The sequence below is a fragment of the Spinacia oleracea genome, chromosome 3 (assembly GCF_020520425.1).
Source record: "Spinacia oleracea cultivar Varoflay chromosome 3, BTI_SOV_V1, whole genome shotgun sequence".
In the NCBI taxonomy this organism is placed as follows: Eukaryota; Viridiplantae; Streptophyta; class Magnoliopsida; order Caryophyllales; family Amaranthaceae; genus Spinacia; species Spinacia oleracea.
The window spans coordinates 51,098,782-51,117,973 of NC_079489.1; the positions used below are offsets into that span (position 1 = coordinate 51,098,782).

Sequence of the window (19,192 nt, forward strand, 5' to 3'; positions counted from 1 at the left end):
CCTCATTACACCTTTCATGGATGTATGACTTTTGGGCTTAACTCTTAGCTCTTTCACTAATTCATATAATTCCTCCCATCTTTTCAAGACAACACACGATTTCTAACGATCCTGGACCACTCGAATCTTCTCTAAATTTTATTCCCTTACGTAACGTAGTTTTCAATCAATTTAGTCCTTCACTATTCCGCCAGTGTCACTTATACCCACATGACTTCAAGATTTGTATACTTCATTCATATAAAACTAGATTCTTTCTAAGCGTCTCCAAAATAACTCTCAAGTGTTTACCATGCTCTTTCTCATTCCTTGTTATACGGTGTTTTAGATATAGGTGTCGTTTCAGGATTTAACTCTATAGTCAAATGCTCTAGTTGGTGACATACTCGCAATTCCACTCGGAAACACATCAATGAATTCATTCACACTGGGAACATCCTCGATCTTCACTCCAACTTATTTACTCCCAACTAGCACACTACAGAGAAATAGCTCACACTCTCTATTCATCAATTTCCTCACTCGCATTACAGAAATAACTAAAGGTTCTTGGACTTCTCAAAACATCTACATGAGGTCAATTTCCCAACAAGGTTCCTTAAAATTACTCTCTAAATTTCACAGTCCATCTTAGCCTTGTAAAAACTTAGTCAATCCGTCCCTGGAATTACATCTAGGTCCCTAAAATTAAACTTTTGTCAAATCAGAAGGGAAAACGCAATCTTTTGTCTTCAAAGGCAAGTTCTTAAATAATCTTATACACCTTATGGTTACACCGGTGGGCATAATAACAGGTAAATGAAACATTCAAAATCTACTAATTTCATACTTTTAATAACAAATGACAAAATGAAAGAATAAGTTGCTACCGAATCAAATAATGTTTAACTAGCACAAAATTAATTAAAAAAAAGGTACCATGAACTACGTCTGCAGAACGTTCAGCTTCATTTCTACTCATCACTAATAGTTTGCCCGGAGACTTATCCTGGTTGTTGTTATCATTTGCAGGCTTATTATAGTTCTCTTGATTGTTTTGTGCCCCTCCAGGCTTTGAATTTTGATCTCCAGACTGGTTAAACCTCTCTTGGTTCCCACCTCCATTACTATTTTGTTCCTTTATGTGCTTAGTGAAGCACTCAAACTCTCTATGCCCCCTTTTCTGACAATAGTGGCAATTCACCAATTTTCCTTTACAGTCCTTCCCAGGGTGGTTATTGTTGCACCTCTTGCAGTGATACACTCTCTCGGATTTACTCCTATTGTTGTGCCCCTGACTGTTTCCTCCTCGAAAATTTCCATTTCCATTTTCATTCCTATTCTCATTCATATTCCTCTTGAAATTCCCTTGGTTTTCCTGGACATTAAACTCTTTTCTTTTCTCCCCAACAACATTTTTCTCGTCCCTTATGGACTGCAAACCGTAAATATGAGCGGTTCTCTCATACACATTATCTAAAGAGGTAAAGGTTTCTCCACCTAATCCCAATTGGATCTCATCGGTCAACCCTTGCTCAAACCTCTGAGCCTTTATCTCTTCTGTGGCTACAACCTCAGGTGCGATCCTCGACATCGCTATATATTTGCTATAATATTCAGCGATGGTCATACTCCCCATCCCAAGGTTTATGAATTCCTGCGCTTTTCGTTTTGTTATAAAAGGAGGATAAAAATTTTCCCTCAATGCAACAACAAATGAGTCCCAATTAAATCCTTCAACAACACTTAGCTTAGTTCTATTTTCTTTCCACCATAGACCGGCCTCATCTTTTAGGTAAAGGACAGCTTGGCCTACTTTCATATTTTCGGGACAATTTACCGCCCAAAATAGTTTTTCAAACTCCCTAATCCAGTTTTCTAGGAAGGTCGGGTCTGCTTGCCCCTTGAAGTATGGTGGCTTAACTTTCGCAAACCTTTCAAACATGTCCCCTGCAGAATCGGGGCGCTCGGTTCTTTCCTGGGCTAGTTTTTCCGCCAAGAGGCGAATAACAGCAGCTAGGTCATTATTGTTGGTCATCCTAAAGCGCGACCTGTAAGTAATATATTCTATTTTAGGTTCGAAACTTCACTTAACATTATCCTAGCAATGTAATATCACACCAGCATCCAGAATTCACATACATAAACAATCATTTATGAATGATATTCGCATACATGACATTCAACTGAGAAACAAGGAACAAATTCAATCATCACGAATAATAAGGCAGAATAAAAGAAGAAAACATTCTCTTTGCGTGCCCAAAATAAACTATTGATCCTTTGGATAATCAATGATCTAACTCTATTCCTCAAAAGAATGTTAATAACAATCCTAAATATCCACAACACACCTGTCCTCAAAATAAAATTAAAAGTTCTATGATATAAACATAAACTATTGTTGGCGAATTATGGAATTCTCACATTGGAAACGAATACTTTAACTTTTATTGCTAATTCTATAAAGGTTTAATACATCATTGAAAAGAATAAAGAATAACTCAAACTCTTATTGCTTTAACTTTAAACTGTTGTAGCTTTGCTACTTATTCTCCAAAACATTTAAGAACAAACTAACTATTACAACTTCAAATGTTTAAGGCATCTTGTCTATCTGTTCTTTCCTTGGATATTTGTGAAGTGAAATCTAGATCCTCAGTATTCGTCGATCTTCTCAAAGGATCCTATGTTGGTGTACTTGGAAAGAAGCGTTTTATTCATGAAACAAACAACTTAAGATCTTACTAACGATTTCCCAACCAAAGCATAATCAAAATTCCTCTAAACTGGAGTTAGAGCATGGTAGTGCGTAGGAGAAGTGGGATAAGTTTGGTGGAATCAAACAATTTCTATGCACATTTACATGCAACACTTAAACATTTAACACATGCACATAGCAATTAACTTCTTATGCTAGCAATTAACTACTAATGCACATATAATTCTATCCTATATGCCCTTTCCTATATTACCCATCTCTCATAATAAATCATAATAGGTCAAACATTGAAGAATTTAAAGAATAAAACAAGAACGATTAGTAAGAAAAATTTTTATTAAACGAATTAATAATAAACGAATAAATAAAATAATTTTTTTTTTTAAACGAATAATTAATAAGAAATTTTTATTAAACGAATAAATAATAAACGAATAAATATTTATTAAACGAATAAATATTAAACGAATAAATATACTTAAGGAATAAGATTTTTATTTTATTTTTTTCGAATATATTTAATTTAATTTCGAAAATAAAGAAAAACGTACTTAATTCACATAAACGAAAAGTTTCGAATAAATAAGTTAATTCCGAACTTAAATAAGAAATATTATATACTTTCAAACAAGATAAAAGGAAATCGGCCCCCCAAAAAAAAGTACCAATTTTTGAACACTATAATACGTAGAAGCTCGATTTTTAAGAAATTTATTTTAAATAACTAGATAGTTAGGCGCCTAAAAAAAATTGTTAAAGTAAAACCTTAGCTTCTAGATACCACTTTGCAACACCCCGACAATTCCCTTTTTCTAAAACAACCCTTTTATAAATATAACTATAGAGAATTATCAAGGCATTATCGCCCGTGTGAAAACGTACGGCTTATTCAGAATTTTGCAGCGGAAAACATAAAACTAACTTTTAGGTTCATAAATAATCGATTACATATTAAGTCCAAAACCAATTAACGGAAATAAGGAAATACGAATAGTACGACAACTTTCAAATATAAGTTAACAAACCAAATCACTTAATAAAACAAATATAACTACAAGCTCTCTAATCCCGATCCCAATGATGCATCATCTTCAAACCTGTAGATGGGCAACGATTATTGATCCTTAGAGACTGCTCACCAAAGTTGGGTCATCACGGGATCAATAAGGCATAGCCATGATCAACACACACAAACAAAGCACGTAATCAGCAAAGCTGAGTACTACATACTAAAAGCAATAATAACCCTAACATGATACTACCAAACGAATCATCCTAACATGATACTAATGAACATAAATAAGGGCAGAAAAATTAACATGATAATTTGACGACCATACTTGACTAGACTAGGCTAGACTTATAACAATAATATTATTTTAGTTGAAATAGACAATGGACCGAGTTTTCTAGCTAGAGGCTTCACTAAGGAAGACGAGGTACGGGCGCGACTCCGTAACCTCAGTGACCTGCGATATCGAGGAACATTTGAATAAAAATAGGACACGGTGATCAATCCGGTCCGAATTAAAGGCCATGGGCTACCACCATGAACCCCAACTCCTGTTTGTCCGTCACTTTAGACGTGCATAGTCTAAAGCTATTGCTACTCAGTTTCACTTTACATGATTTACAAATTGAAACTCTGTTATGAATTAACAATCACATAAGGCATACAAACCACATGTATTCACAACTGTTTTTATCTTGGAATTAAGTAAGTATCATAAAGGGATCAAACAAGACTCATTCCAATTAAATCCAACATTTCCTTTAATACTGATTAACCCCTCTATATGGGTATAAGGTTTCAACTTACTAAACAAGGTCCTCGGCCCTCATAAAGTAGTGAAAAGCTAAAAGGGAACAACAATCAACTGATCTGAATCAATATATACAAAGTAATCTAGTGTTCCCAATCAAAAATGTTTGCATCAATCATCCATACTAACATGTTATAATTCTCATTATGCAATATAGGTTCAATATGTCCATGCAACAGTATTAAACATGCAATTTCAACCTGACTAAGTTCGTCAATAATATCAACATCACCAAGTTCAACAATACTATCAACATAGCCAAGTTCAACAACAAATTCAACATGGTTTCAACAATTAGCACACATTCCAAGCACACGGGTATGTACGTACCTTGTATAAACAACTAATAGGCCACTTTAACACTTTCAAATATCGCCTAAAGAAAATTCTCCGCCTAAAACAACCAATAAATAATCCCAATCAATTTCTAATCATTCGCAACCATAATAAAGCATTCCAAATACATCCTAAACATACTTAGAACATTCCCCAACATCAAAACTTGAGTATTTGATTTCCTAGCATAATAATTATTGAATCAATGATTGAAATTCGTTGAAAACTCTTCGCAAACATCATACTTTAATTTTCAGCAATATAAACTAATTTCAAACTACTCCAAAACATAATTAACATGTTTGAATTCATAAAAAACAATAATTTCAAAACTATTAAACCTTAAAAATTCATGCTTTAATAATTAAAACCCTATTTTAATCAAAATATATAATCTGAAAATTAGAAATTTCATTGTGCAAAGCATATAATTTAGTTTCTATATTTACGTAATTAAACCATAATTTAAAGCATGAAAACATTAATTAAATTTCATAAACAAAATCAAAATATTAAATAGTTTTAGGGTTAAAGAAATTAACCAAAAAGAGAGGGAATAAAAGGAGTGTTGCCGGCGGCAGGGCGGCGCGGCAGGTGGGTGGTCGTCGGCGCTAGGCGACGCGGCTGGTGGCTATAGGTGGTCGGGCAACGGTGGTGATGTTGTGTGCGCTTGTGGTGGTAGCCTGCGACAGAGAGGAAGGGGAGAATTGATGGCCGGCAGCGCAGCAACGACGCTGCAGGTGGGCGGTGTCGCGTGGAGGAACGACGAAGGTGGCTGGTGGTAGCGTGCAGTGGTGGCTGTCGCTAGAAATAGAACCACAAAGTGAGGATGAGAGAAGACAATAAAGCAAAGTAAAGGAGAAAGGAAAACGAAAGAGAAGAAGCAGGAGGAGATGGAGGAGTACCGACGACGGAGGAGTGGTGGCGCAGCAGAGGTCCGACGGCTGAGAGCAAGGAGGAGGGTTTGAGATTTTTGTGATTTTTACGTGAACACGTGAATGGGGAGAAGAGAAGGGGAGTTGAGTTTCACGTGAGTATTGAAACAAGGATTTGGGTTTATGGGTTATTTGTTTTGAGCTTTATCAAATTGGGCTATATCAAATTGGGCTAGGATTAGAATTAAGTTTGGTATTTGAATTCAACACCACTTAGGATTGTTTTCTAAATTCAATCGTGTTTTCGTAATTCAAATTATTTTCAACATCAAATTCTAAAATTATTTTAATTTCATAAATCGTTGAAATATTTAAAACGTATAAAAATAAATAAAATAAATATACGTTAATTATATATTTATTACTAAAATTCGTAAATTTTTATTTAAATATAATTAACTATACGTTAAAATATATAAATAATGTTTCTAAATTTACGGGGGATTACATTCACGGTTTCTATCCGCTAGAATACGAATTTCACCATCATTCACAGTTTGACGTCTAGGACCTCGAGGGGAAAATGTGTTTGGTAAATGATGAGTGACGATTTCGTCAATCATTTGATCAATTTCTTGGTTTTGATATTCTTCAAAAGATTCTGAGCTTGAACTATTTTGAAACAACATTTTTTAAATGAGATTGATTGAGAGAATGAGAAGTAGGTGTGAAGATGAAAATGACTTTGATAATGAGTATGTATTTAAAGAGGATTGTTGATAAGTATCTTGATTTCATGATATGATTTTATTGGATTTTATTGGATGTTATTAGATTTTCTAGGATTTTCGATTTGTTGATAAGGTTATCTGGAATTCGTGATAAGATTTTATTAGATTTTGTAAGATTTTCTAAGATTTTAGATTTGTTGATAAGGTTACCTGTATTTCGGATAAGATATTTTTGGACTTTTGTAGATTTTCTAGGATTTTCGATTTGTTGATAAGGTTATCTAGAATTCGTGATAAGATTGACTATGACAAAAATAATAACTAATAACTAAAATATAATACTTCAAGGAAATAAATATATTACATACCACACAATAATACAAGGTTAAAGCCTTAACTAATACAAGTTTAATTAAAGACACAACACGAACTAATACGAGTTTATTGAAAATTAACTAACACAAGTTTACGACTTAAAATCTTAACACACCAAATAAATTATAAATTAAACTGAACTAATTAGTACCACCATAAAGCTCCATAATCAATCTTTCCTTAGTTTGTTCTTCAAATGCAGTTAAATTTCCCTTCGACATCAATATTGGCAAGAACTCATTTTTCATCTTCATCGGTTCCATCTGGAGCCTTTTTCTTTCAATTTCAGCATTTGCCTCAGAAACTTGAACATGCCTCGCCTCTACTTCCATTTGCTGTTTCATCCTGGCTTCCCTTGACATGTCAAACTCCAGTCTCCTTTGGCGAGTCTGGTTCTCTTGAAGCCTCATTTCAGTGTTAGCTTGCAACGTATCACCAAAACTAGAAACTGCCTCTGATGATAATGCCCCTTTTCCTTTTCTTCTAGCCTTAGTTTTTTAACACCATCTGGTCGATTCAGACCCCCAGATACGAAACTGTAATAGCCCGAATTTTAAACAACTCTTAATTAAATAATAAATTATATTTATTAGCTTAATTGCCATTTTTAATTTCTTCTAATAAAATGAGTATGGTTAATTATAAATTAGTATTTATGATCTTAAGGTGTTTTGTGTAATAGTATTGTTTTTAAAAAATAAACTGTTAAATAAACGGTAATTATATTATTTAAATTACGTATTTGATCCTGTGAGGGGGTCGAAAAAGCGCGAGGCTAATGCGTGACCTTGTCCCTCGTGGGTGTGACGATTCTTTTTATTCAATCAAGTGTAATTGGATTTCCTGTGAGTATACACCCAATTGACTAGTAATATAGGAGTCGCCATTCAGTTTTTAACGACAATGAGAAAAACTGACAAAACCCGGTTATCGTGACATAAAGGGAGTGCAATTATGTTTGACCACGACGGCCGTAGGTTCCCTTGTGATCCCTGGTGTGGGGATCTCTCAATATACACCCGCAAGGTAGAGATTGAGGGTTCGGGGGACTGTAACTACCGAGAGGAGTAATTCGCTCGTCGATAACTCCAGAGGCAGGATATCCTTACTAGCTCAGCATAAATAATTGAAGGGACATGCGTTAACTATTAAACTAATCTGAATCGATTTTAGCAATATGCAACATATAATACTAATTCGATCGTGATTATCTGATTTAAATAACATTAAGGGACCTAGCATGATAATCCGATTTCCCAAAAATATTATATTTGTTAGGCGTGATAGAACATTCAAATTAGGTTAGTTTAACAGTTCATAAAAAGGGCGAGGAAAGCGGTTAAATCATCGAAAAGGGACACATTACGACGCACCCTTGAGAGGTGCGTCACGGTTCTCAGAAAACTAACCACTTTGACTTTGCTATTTCTCCTTTTTATTTAACGAATCTCAATTATGGGACAGGATACGTTCTGTTCGATTTATGGATCGATTGCGACAGAACGCGTGAACAGTTTCGCAGCGAGAGGCTTAGGCTAAGGGGTTTAGAATCAATACTCAGAATATATTATGTGTTGTTGTGTCTGTTTCACGTCGAAACTAGGGGCCTATTTATAGGGAAGAGTTCGTGGAAAGATAGAATTGCAGAGTTCTAATCCGCAAAAAATTAGGAAAAGAGACGTACCCAGGTACTTTCAGCGCCCAGGCCTGGGCGCCGAAGATTTCGGCGCCCAGAGCCAGGCGTTGAAAATAGGGTCTGGGTAGTTTTCGTTTAGTCAGGTTCGGATTCTAAAATCCGTAGAGTTTGAGATTAATTTTGAGTCTTTTAGTGCGTATCAATTCGTGACGGAATGCGTCTGGGCCCGTTACGAACTCTAGGCTCGTTAGGATTTAAATTAATACGTAACTCTTATTTCCGAATCCTATTAGGAATAGGATTCTCGCAGTTTTCTATCTCATTTAGGATTTATGTTGGAATGCAACACCTAATTCTGACAGGTTTCTATCTTTTATGATTTGCCACTTTTAGAAGCTACCTTTTACGGTAGTTACTATTTTTAGCGGGTTTCCATAAATAGCAAGTTTCGGGTGAAATGAAATGGGGAATCGAGATTCGTTTATTTTATAGGAGATGCATTGTCAAGTGGAGTTTTTATGCTTTCATCATCGAACCTTTCCCTTGCGGGAATGGGGACAAAAGTAGGTGTCTACAGATCCCGTGTTCCTTGTTGTTGGGTGTTTTTCTTTTCGGTGATTTTGTAGTTGTTGAGCCTCTCTTCCTCTCCTCTATTTCGTCAGTATGGTAGGGTGGTGCGCCACCACCGCAACCCTTCTCCGTCAATGTTGGTGTTGATGATGTTGTCGTCACTTTTGCTATTGCTTCCCCTGTTTCTTTGGTTCAGAATCACAAAGTGATGGAGATTATACTTTCTAAGGTACAATCTAGAGTTTTAAACCCATTTTTGTTTTATTAGGAAAGCAAAATCAGTACTTCATATTTATGCTTTATATTGTTGAAATTGTAATTAGTTGAGTCATATTTTTTATTTTATTTTTTTATTATTGAGATTAAAAAGAGGTAATTTTAATATTGTGTTAAAGGGATTTCGAAAAACAAGTTTGATGAAGCTTTCTAATTGATTTTATGAGAAAGTGTTATCTAGATTTGTATTCTTTGTTTAGTAATTTTTTTTTTATTGTTAACATGAGAGGTTACTAAGTAGAACTACTTTATTATAATTGATTTATATGGATTAATTAGATGAAGTTAATATTGAGAAGTTGGTCAAAAGTGCTAAAGAAAACTATAGGGATCTGTTATAGGAGAACTCTTTATTCTCTTTAATTTTCAGTTTTTAAATCCAAATGATCAAATGTGATCATTGGAAGTTTTGGCGGGAAAGTTAGTTAAAGTTGTTAGCTAGCTTGAAGAATAAGTTGCTTAAAATTAGGGGGTTTGTTAGAGAGTTAATTAGCTGTTTTTGGCAGCTTATAAACTAATTCGGGTACATTGTATTAGCATCATAATACAATACAAATCCTCCCAAACTCTCTCTCTCTCTCTCTCTCTCTCTCTCTCTCCTTTCATCTGAATTCTGAATTCTCTTCTTCTTCTTATCTCTGAGTCACATTCTTCTTTTAGAATCTGTTGTTGGCTTCCATTAAAGGAGAGCTATCCGAGCTCCCTTATCAGGATCGAGTTAGTTACTTGAGTTTTTGTCAAACTTGAAGTTCTATGGAAATTTATTGATTATATCTATTGCTATTGAGGTTCATTATAAAGAAGTAGTACGGAGTTGAAGAAAGTTGGATGGAGTTATCAATTCTCCGAGTTTTTGTTTGTCAAAGTTAAAGAGTGCTAGGCCGATTGAGGTAACTTTTATGTTCAGCAAAATTAATTTATTCCCTTGTGTGTGTTAATTATTATTTTATATTTACATATGATCATATATCCATGTCCATGAATATAATGAATCGCATTTATATTGGATTGTTAATTAATTTGATTGATATTGTGAGATTGTTTATGGTATTGTTCGGAAATAATTTGTCCAATTAAAATAGATTTCGAAATGATATTGTAAATAAAAATGTGCTTCGTATTTGTTTTGCTGGCATTGGATTATGAACGGATATGGAAAAGTGGCAAGGTACAGGCGGAGGAAAGATCCTAAAAAATTAAGTTAAGACCGGAATGGTCGAATATAAGGGAATGTGTTGTGTTGAAATTAAAGCAAGACCGGAATGGTCGAATATACTTGATAAGTTTTTATTCTGTGATAACTAAGTACTTTGTATCCAAAGCCTGTCCTTACCACTGATTTGTGAAGGGAATGATCAATGCCAGCTATACGTTTTCAAATATAACAAAAGTCTATTTTCGAACAATTGCCAAGTTGTGGTTTGAAAAGTCTTTTGATCAAATGATTTTGGAAATAAAACGTTTTTACGGGCTGAAGTAAAGGTTACGAGTTTTCCACTCATTTTGGAATTTTTGTTTGTTTGTATTCTTCTTTTGTTAAACAGGTTTGTGGAGCCTTAAGCTGAATTCTAATGGAGCTTGATTTTACTCAATGGATTTAAATTATGTGTTATATATTAAGGTTGTATTCATTTAGTATATGAATTGTTGTAAGTTTAATCGGGAGGTGAAAGGTTTATTATTTATTTAAGGATTATTCATTTGAGTTATTTAAGGTTATTTTGTGGGTCCGTAACCCACAGGTCTAAGATCGAGTTTAAGATTTAAGGTTAATTATTCCGCTGAGTGTCAAGAGTTAATTGTGATCATTAAGGGTTAAGTGTTGTTTATTAGCAGCTCAAAAGAGCGGGCTGTTACAGAAACTTTCACCACTTCCTAAGACATTGTTACCATCATCATCAAGCCTTGTTCTCTTGCCACTGCCTTCACTATCTTGTGGAGTTCCTTCTACGTTGTCACGTAACTCTCTATCTTCCTTTGAAATACCCCACCTCATCCTTCGCCTCCACTTTGGTTGATCACAAACCATCTTCCAAGCATGCTCACATGTGAAGTTCTTGGGTCCTAATTTTACAGAATCGCGGAAAAGCTTCTGGGCGATACTATATACGTCCCCATTGCTATTCCCACTTTTTGCAAATAAATCTTCAGCTTTTTCTAAGGAAGCAGCCAAGAGCTGTACATCTGCAGCTATCCTTCTCCAACGACTTTCTAACATTCTGAGGCCTCTTTTAGCAACTTCGTAAGGCCTTTCCTCTTGAACTTTGTCGTAGTATGCAGAAACTTGTTTCCAAAGACCAATTGCATTCTGGTCGGTTCCCAATACTGCATCGGTGCAATATGTCATGTAACCAGCAACCAGAACTTCATCCTCCTGAATAGACCAACTCCGAGACGCAATAGATTCAGGGTATCTTTGATTTGGTCTAATAGGCAGCGGATGCGTCATGATCGGAGGTTGTGTCTCTGGGACACTATCCTCTACATCTTCACAAACAGTGCTATTAGCATAAAATGACTGTTGAAAATTTTGAGAGGGAGAATTACCTTGCACATATGAATTATATTCAGAATATTGATTGCTATTCAGATTAAGATCAAAATCATCCAAGTTGAAATTATTTTCCATTTTTTACTAAAAAAATAAACAAGCACAATAATATAGATAATGTTAATATTATTTTCAGACTAAAACAACAAAATAATAATAATAATAACACTAAGAATAATAATAACAATAACAATACTAATAATAACAGTAATAATAACAATACTAATAATAATAATAGTAATAATAAAAAAAAATTATACGAACTTAGAATAAAAAGATATTTATATTTCTGAAAATTTTCAGAAATTTTAACAAGTATTTCAAATTATTGTGTATTTTGCATGAAAAATGATTTATTTTAAAAAAAGAGAGAAAAATAATTTTTGAAAGTGTGTCAAAATATATCAAATTGGGTGTCTATTAATAGAGCTTAAAATTTTAGAGCCATTGGTATTTTTTTTATTAAATATTTTTGGCAAAAATACCGTTATAAAATAGAGTCGTTGTAAATTTTAACCAAATAATCTGATTGGTTGTTTGACTGAGTGGGACACGTATCGCGCTCCCATTGGTTGCGCTGACGCGTCCACTCAGCAAAGATTCCTCTTATTTTTGTTTTCGTTGCTTCATTGTACGAAATATCTCACTTATTTGTACTATTATCTGACTAAAGGGGAAGCATTTGGAGAATATGGCAGCATGTGGGCTCCACTATTTGCACACAATCACATGCAAATGGCACTCACGAGGAGTTTGGTTTTAATTTTGTTCGTCAGCGTTTTTGGTGAGATTTTTTTAACTCGTTGGTGTGGGTCCGTGAACAATATTATACTCACCAAATTTTGTACGTGAGTATTTTTTTTAGCTGATGGGAGTGCTCTTATGGTTAAGTAGCGGATAACGATTGGAGTAAAGAGTAGTTGTTAAGAGTAGTGAGTAGCAATTCATAGTATGAGTGTTTTGTTAAATTAGCGGTTGAAATTGTAAAATACAATAAAGATAAATAGAGAAATTAATTTCTTAACACAAAAATGAAAATGACTAAAACACATATAATAATAATAATAATAACAATAAATAAAAAAAATTAAATTTGCAGTTCGTATCGACAGCAAAACCTAAACATCATATTCAGATGTAAATGGTTCCTAAGAGCATCTCCAATGGTTACATGTAGGGACTAGCTTGCAATTTTCACAAAATTTCTAGCTACTAGCCAACCATTGGAGTACATATGAGCAATTAGCCAAGTTAAGCAAATTATCTCTACAAAGTTAATTAGTTTGGAATAAAAAAGAACGGAAAAAAATTGTTCATTTGATAAACTTGTGAATTGAATAATAAAAATAAATTTAAAAAGTGGTGTAAAAAATTCAAGCAACTTGTTAATCATTGGAGAAAAATACACATGAAAAAATAGTAGCTTAAAAATCTGACATGGAAAATAAAGTAACTTACCAATTTGCTTACCATTAAAGATGCTATAACTAATTTCTTAATCTAATTTATTGATTTTAACAATTTGTCTTCTATAAGCAAAATCTAACATATATATATATATATATATATATATATATATATATATATATATATATATATATATATATATATATATATATATATATATATATATATATATATATATATATGGTTTAGGCTCACGTGAGAAGGGTAAGTTATGTGAGAAGCGTGAGAAGTTGCCTCGGCCATTGGATTAAACAGATTTAACAACCATTATTATCCACGCTTTATTAATGGCACAATCGGAATTGCGGGAACTTTAATATGGAGTATTTTACAAAAACTAAATAATAGTCGAAGGGTGCCAAGCTTCCCATGTCACTTCATCTTCCCCACTTTTTTCTCTCTCCTACCTGAGCCTCCCCTTAATCTTTCTCTTGTTCAAGATTTCATGAACTTTTTACCGCACGTCCCCACCATGTACCATAGAAACTTAATCCGTTTTTCCAATTGCAGAGCTCCGATCCCTTGCTCTACATTTGGTTTTCTTAATGTATCTGTAGTATCATTTTGATGTACATGAGATGTCGATTTAATGTACTTGTAGTACCATTGACGTATTTGCAATGGCAATTTGATGTACTTATGATGGTTATTGTTTGCTGTATCTCCAATAAAAAATTTGATGTGCTTACACTTGGTAATTGAATCGATTTAGTTCATGCATAATTTCCATGGTAAATGATTAAATCTGCCACCCACTTTCTCATTATGATCGATGTATCTGAAATACATTTTTGATGTATCCCTATTGTGTTTTCAATGTATCTGCATTTTTTGTATTGTATTTTTGATGAAGAAGATGAAGACGGAGAAGAGAGAAAGAGAAGACCACCACTTTCTAATGACGATATATCTATATAATGGTTATGTTGTATCTCCAATAGATTTTGGATGTATCTTAATTGTATTATCAGTGTACTTACATTCATACGGAGTACTATAGATGGGGAAGATGAATTTGGAGGAAAGAGAGGGGGATCGAGTTTAGAGGAGAAAGATGGAGTACGGATGTCTTATTTTTAGTCTAACACAACAACTTTAGAAAACCAACAAAAGATGGGGATGGGAAGAAAGAGAAACAAAGAAATTAGAGAAGATGGAGACACGTGCACGGTGTTGTGACAACTGGGGAACCATTATTTATAAAGCTCGGGCTTACGTCCGTGAGATCCGAATAATCAAACGGTTCATATTACTTCTCACGCTTCTCACCTTAATACCACTTCTCACCGGAACCCTACCCTATATATATATAGGTTCCTATGAGAACTACCTTAAGGTGAGAACCATCTTATGATGAGAAGTACCTTCATCACCATTCATTGTGTGAAATCTTGGAGTACCGACACGCAGTCGGCATTTCGCTATCAGCACCTATCTCTCGGATCCCAGCTGGAGGATCCGGGACCGAAGGGTAATAACCCGTATCCTCCGTACAAAGGATCCGTCTATAAATATGGACCCCCATGCAATGCCAAAGGTATGTATCCTCACCCAATAATTCTTACGAGCATTTATTACAGAGCAATCAGCATAATCTAACTTAGGCATCGGCGGGGTAATTCTCGGATAACCCCCGAGGCTAGTTAACAATTCCATTGTGCAGGATACAGTCAGCATCAAGTATCAGAGACAAGTCAACCTTTCCCTGTTCCAAGTCCGCTACCGGAACAATGCTCATACGCCCAAATCTTTAAGAAAACAAGACGTCAGTCAGGCTTATGCAAACAAAGTACAAAATAGAAAATACAAAGTACAAGAACAAGATACAAGTTCAAGGAGTCTCAAAACCTCCAGCACTCTCCACAGGGCCGATATGCTAACTGAGCTCTCCAAAGCAGTTCTCGAAGTATTCTTCATCTCGTACAAGAGGTGGCTATACGCCAAACTACCCCAGCTGAGCCCCGAAACAACCTGCAAGTCCCTCAAAGACTCCAAGTGGCGCACCAAGACGCGGCTATTCCTGCCCTGGATAATCATCCGGCATATGAGCACCAGAAGGAAAAGCCAAACCTTCTGCTCCGATGTGGTACCAGCCATGCTGATACCCGTCAATATCACGCCCACAGAAGCAGCGGTGTCGCTATCAGTGATCAAGTCTACGACGGGGCCTATCAAATCCTTGACGCCAACGGATTTCCACATCAAGTTAGAGTCAAAAGAGACCTCCATCTCAGAAGACGGGAGGCCGATGACCATGGAAAACTCGAAGGGAGTGATAGTAATCTCCCCCCCCCCCCAGCACATGTGGAACGTGTCAGTGGTGTCCCACCACCACTCCAAGAGAGCCCATATCCGGGCTTTGACGCCTGTCGTTCCCTCAAAACCTGTGATTGCCTCCTAGAAGGGGGAGAAGCCAGTCTGCGCTCAAATTCCTCGGGCCTCCTCACCCTTGTGAATAGTCTGAAAAGCCTGCAAGATCTCCTCCCGAGACCAAAACACTCCAATCACCGTCCTATCGGTCTACGAAAGGGGTAGGTCAGTACCAATGGATACAATTCAAAAATTGCAAAATCAAAAGTAGAGTACAAGGCATACCACGCCAATACGTGGCCCCTGAGATAAATGATGTCTCAGACGGAACACAAGGTCCGTCGGCTGCCAGCCACGACCATCGAAAGTAGGCCTGCCGAGAGGGGTTATACCTGTAAGAAGAGCCTCCATCTTAGCAGCCTCATCGTCAGAAGCATCCTCCATAGCTGCTCGACTGCTCGAGCACTCACATAGCTTCCTCCGAGTGTGGCGAGGCATACTAGAAGCATTTGAATACAAAAGTCAAATTTTGGGTGCTATCTCATGCTAGCCCGTATAAAATTCGAAAAACCTAAAACATCCCCAGTGGCAGTGTGAGACTGTGAGCCTAGCCAGGGATTCCTATTTAAAGAGACTATTCAAGTTCTACACCAACGCTTGGGATATCCATGCCAAAGCATGTATTCAAGTTCAACACCAACGCCTATGCTCTCCATGCCAAAGCAGGTATTCAAGTTCTACATTGACGCCTAGGCTATCCAAGCCTATTCCTATACAAAACTCATAAAGGCCCTAGTGAGGTCATCATCTACAAGTTCTAAGTACAAGATTCCAAGTAAAAGTTCAAATTTGCAAAGTTCGAACAGTTCAAGATCGAGATGGCTATCAAACAATTTCCATACGAAGTACAAGAAGCCTACTAGTACCTACATTTCAACAAAATTAGACATTTTCAAGATACAATTACAACATCAACAATACAAGAACATTTGAAGTACAACAAACTATCCTACATGCGATCCTAAGGTATTTTCAAAAGCAAAACTTGAAATACTTACATGGACAAGTGTAGAGGAAGTGCAAAGTAGCAAGATCAAAGGGAGAAGGCTATCGAACTTTGAGAGAAGAAGGCAAAGAAAATGAAGTGTGCTCGACCAAGAGCACACGAGGGGGTATATATACACAGCCCCTGCGCTTGGCGCTGGCAGCGCGCCAGGCGCCGGCCCTGACTGTAACAGCTCGCTCTTTCGAGCTGTTAATAAACAACACTTAATCCTTAAATGATTACAATTAACTCTTAACACACAGCAGAATAATTAGCCTTAATCTTAAACTCGATCCTGGACATGTGGGTTATAGGCCCACAAAATAACCTTAAAATAACTCGAATGAATAACCTTGAATAAATATCACTCTTTAACTCACAACAATTCATAAACTAATCTCACAAATAAATACAACCTTAATATATAACACATAATTTAAATCCCTTCAATACAATCAAGCTCCATTTGAATTCCACTTGAGCTTCCACACAACCTGCTTACAAAGAAAAGACATAGAAAAAAAACAAAACATCTAAAATGAGTGGAAAACTCGTAACCTTTACTTCAGCCCGTAAAAACGTTTTTATTTCAAACCATTTGTTCAAAGAGTTTTCAAAACATAACTTAGCAATTGTTCGGAAATAGACTTTTGCTGTATTTGAAAACGTATAGCTGGCATTGATCATTCCCTTCACAAATCAGTGGCAAGAACAGGTTTTGGACACAAACATAACTTATTATAGAACACAAATTATCACACAAATTCGACCATTCCGGTCTTAGCTTTAATTTCAGTATCTTTCCTCCACCTGTAACTTGCCCACTTTTCCATATCCGTTCATAATCCAATGCCAGCAAAAACAACTAAGAATCATATGTTTAGTTTACAATATCATTTCAAAATCTAGTTCAACACACAAATTATATCTGAACAATTCCACAAACAATTTCACAATATCAATCAAATTAATCAATCATCCAATATAAATGCAATTCATGATATTCATGGCCATGGATATATGATCATATTAAATAAATAATAAATTTTAAACACACAAGGGCACAAAGTAATTTTGCTGAACATAAAAGTTACCTCAATACAATAAGCATTTTCCTTAATAATCTCCAAGAACGATACACTTTAATCTCCGATGATGAACCATAATATTGACCACCAATTTTAACTTGAACTCCATGAATTAATCACCAACAATTTGCCTCACAATCAATAATACTAAAATCAATAACTTGACTCACAATAACCGAAACAAGAAACTCATCGTTAAATACTACTTTAGTTGCTTACTAAAACTGAAATTCAAACTTTTTAAACACAACTAAAAAAATAAAGTTTAGGCCAATAATGATACCTTTCAAATGAGAAGCTAACAACGCAATTAAGAAGCGGTGGAAGTGAGAAAAATCAAGGAAGAAAGAGCAATAGCAACAACACGTTGGCAGCAACAACTGTGAGTTTCGGAAGACCATATCTCCTAGCTCAAGGTTCCGAATTAAGTAATTCTTGAGCCTAAATTGGTTAATTTTCCAAGGGCTATAACTTTTATGAAGGAAGTAATGGCTAAAAACGTTTCAATGCTGGAGATAATGGATGAAAAAAACGACGATAATAGAGGAGAGAATATTAGTGAGAGTGAGGTGGGACTTTTGGGTTCTTCTTTGAGTTTTTAATAGGATGGAAGATTGGACGACACTAATATGTATCATGCACACATTAGAGGAGATGAGAAAACTAAATTTAAGGATATCAAATAATTGCCAACTAACCCTCTAATCAAATTGAGAGAAAATACAAATTGGACACATGTCCATGATCATCTTTTGGTGATTGGTAGTAATGACAACAATACATGTTTCAAGGAAATCCTTTGCATGACACGAGGAAGAAGAAATTGAGTGATTAAGCTAAGAAAATAAGGGTATTTTGGTCATTTAAATCCAATCATTAAAATGTCTTAAGTAAAAATTTGTAACCATACTTTTTTTTAAAAAGGTTTAGCTAATAATACTTAGCCATTAATAACACCAACTTTTAACTCGGGCTATTACATAAACTGCGCACGCGGAATCTTAACGCGAAAAGTTTCGAATAAATAAGTTACTTTCGAACTTAAATAAGAAATATTTATATACTTTTAAACAAAATAAAATGAATTTGGTGCCAAAAAAAAAGTACGCATTTTTTAATGATATAATGAGTAGGAGCTCAATTCTAAGAAATTCGTTTTAGAAAACTATCTAGTTTAGGCGCCTAAAAGTTTTTTTTGAAGTAAAACCATAAGCTTTTAGATACCACTTTGTAACACCCCGGTAATTCTCCACTACAAGAAATTTACCTTTTTGTGGCGATTATTTAGTAACGAATGTATAATCGCTACTATAAGCCAATAGTGTGTGTTAAATAATATAGACAATTATCGCACTTTTATAATCGCTATATCAGCCTTTAATTAATCAATAAAAAAAACGAATTAGAT

The 19,192-nt window shown here is 35.2% G+C and overlaps 2 long non-coding RNA genes across 3 annotated transcripts; one reads left to right on the forward strand and one right to left on the reverse strand.

Annotated features, from left to right (window-relative positions):
• Window positions 1-3,110: 3,110 nt before the first annotated feature.
• Window positions 3,111-6,149, reverse strand: LOC130469001 (uncharacterized). 2 transcript variants are annotated; one of them, XR_008929372.1, is made up of 4 exons: window positions 5,766-6,149; window positions 5,403-5,664; window positions 4,855-4,918; window positions 3,111-3,798 (listed from the first exon to the last, which is right to left on the reverse strand). It is a non-coding gene; the product is annotated as an uncharacterized lncRNA (long non-coding RNA). The 2 variants fall into 2 exon arrangements; XR_008929371.1 differs by having other exon boundaries at window positions 3,111-3,832.
• Window positions 6,150-9,039: 2,890 nt separating this feature from the next.
• Window positions 9,040-10,998, forward strand: LOC130469003 (uncharacterized). The gene is made up of 3 exons (XR_008929373.1): window positions 9,040-9,276; window positions 10,125-10,213; window positions 10,868-10,998. It is a non-coding gene; the product is annotated as an uncharacterized lncRNA (long non-coding RNA).
• Window positions 10,999-19,192: the final 8,194 nt, after the last annotated feature.